Genomic DNA, 2,500 nt, shown 5'->3' on the forward strand with positions numbered 1-2,500 from the left:
TTAAAAATTCGTTAAAATCGTAGGAAGGTCCTGGAGCAAATCGGACACCACCAGCGCACTCCTGGGACTCGCCCGGTTCCACGGTGTATGACATGCCGGGTTCCCGTCCGTTTGGACCGCTTTTTCGGGGGACCGAATGGACCGCTTTGGCGAAATCACTTAAAATTCGTTAAAAATCGTAGGAAGGTCCTGGAGCAAATCGGACACCACCAGCGCACTCCTGGGACTCGTCCGGTTCCACGATGTATGACATGCCGGATCCGAACAGCGTTCGGGGTCTGGGTCGTGTTTCGGGACCCTGGTAAGGCACATGACAGTGGCGCTGAGGATGATGATGTTGGAGCAGCCGATGAAGATACTCGCGTCGGGCGGGGCTGAGCGGGGGATGAGCGAGGGCTGAGACCCTCGACAGAGAACCGGGCCTAGGGACCGGGACTTTGGTCCAGGCCTCCGGGAGTGACATCACCCGAACCGGGGGCATCCCAGGAGCACGATGGTGCCAGTCCCGGTTCGTTTGGACCGCGGGAAAGGGTACTTTTGACCCGACTTCCGGTAGACGGTTAAACACCATAGACGACCGCAGGAAGGTCCTGGAGCGAACGGAGGCCACCCTAGTAATCCCCGGAGCGGCCCGGATCCAACGGTGTACGGCATGAGCGGGTTCCGGGCCTTCCGGACCGCCTACTCGCCCCCCCCCCGGGCCCGCTTAGGCGCAAATCGCTTAAAAATTCGTTAAAAATCGGGGGAACGTCCTCGGCGAAATCGGAGACCACCGGGGCACTCCTGGGACTCGCCCGGTTCTTCCAGTATATAGTTTGCCTAGGTTCCGTACGAATTTGAAATCCGGGCTGGAGCAACAGAGACATCCAGGCCTGCAGAACCAGGCTGGGACTCCAGGCAAGACATCCAGGCCTGCAGAACCAGCACAGACATCCAGGCCTGCAGAACCAGGCTGGACATCCAGGCAGAGACATCCAGGCCTGCAGAACCAGGCCGACATCCAGAACCAGGCAGACAGCACAGCTCCAGCGACATCCAGCCTGCACCAGCTGGACATCCAGGCAGAGACATCCAGGCTGGACATCCAGGCAGAGACATCCAGGCACAGACATCCAGGCAGAGACATCCAGGCACAGACATCAGGCAGAGACATCCAGGCTGGACATCCAGGCAGAGACATCCAGGCTGGACATCCAGGCTGAGACATCAGGCGAGACATCAGGCACAGACATCCAGGCAGAGACATCCAGGCTGGACATCCAGGCTGGGACATCAGGCAGAGACTCGCTTGCGGAGGCCGGTTCCACCCCCAAACGATACCCAACTGGAACCGACCGGCGATGGACCAGTGAAAGACGGCTGGGACAGACGGGACGTCTCGGTCTCGCTACCGATGGTACGACCGCGGGCTGGAGCGGGTGGGGTCGGGCATACATGCCTCCAGACCCGCGTCTGCACGGGTCAGGAGACGGGCCTGCAAGGCTGAAGGAACCCTTCGCCGAAGCGCCAATGCTTCAGAGCACCAGGGCCGGCGAGAGCCCTTCATGGCAGGCCACATTTGTACCGTACCACAGACTGTCAGTACCCGGGTCTAGAGGCGAACCTGCAAGGTTGGAGGAACCCTTCGCCGAAGCGCCAGTGCTTGAGAGCACCAGGGCCGGCGGGAGCCCTTCATGGCAGGCCACGTGTGCTGTTCGGTCGGTTGTGTGTGTGTAAGTGTGCGTGGGAGACATCCACTGGAGCTCCAGGACCTCCAGCGGGACCCCGGGCGGACCGGAGTCCGCTCAGAGCACACCGCCTTCGGCCTGGGCCCAGGGTGTCCTTGCCGCTCTGTCCTGCCTTCCACAGAGCTCCGGGGCGAGCCAGAGAACCTCCAGGCCCGTCGGAAGGACCCAGCAGACTCACCGGCCAAATCTGAGACATGTCGGCCAAAGCCCCGGTTCTCCAGAGAAAAGGCAGACTTTTTTTTTTAAAACCGCTCAAAATGCACTAAAATGGGGGAAAAGAGGGCTGAAACCTGCTTAGATAGGCTCGCCAGACATCCAGGTTTCCGAAAATATAATTTTCTAAGACCTCACTTTCCCATTTTTCTTCTAAGTCCCTCTTTTCCAACTCTCTTCTCATATCGTTCCGGCAGTGTTTTGACGGGTAAGGTGACGCAATACCCTCGGCGAGTTTCATGGGCGAAAGTGAAAGTAAAAAAGACCGGACATTTTAGTGTGCACCGGACCTTCCGGTGCTAATATCTCGGTCGTTCTTTGCGGTAGAAGGAAACGGATGGCACGGGGCTGTTCCCCGGACTCCGGACTATCGGGCCATGGTGCGTTTTTACCGAAAAAGTGCATTTTTTTCCGCGAAAGCGGACCGAATGGACCCGCTTTGGCGAAAATCGCTTAAAAATTCGTTAAAAATCGTAGGAAGGTCCTGGAGCAAATCGGACACCACCAGCGCACTCCTGGGACTCGCCCGGTTCCATCGGGGTATGACATGCCAGGGTTCC

This window comes from Poecilia reticulata, unplaced genomic scaffold (assembly GCF_904066995.2).
Source record: "Poecilia reticulata unplaced genomic scaffold, P_reticulata-male-v2 Scaffold_131, whole genome shotgun sequence".
In the NCBI taxonomy this organism is placed as follows: domain Eukaryota; kingdom Metazoa; phylum Chordata; class Actinopteri; order Cyprinodontiformes; family Poeciliidae; genus Poecilia; species Poecilia reticulata.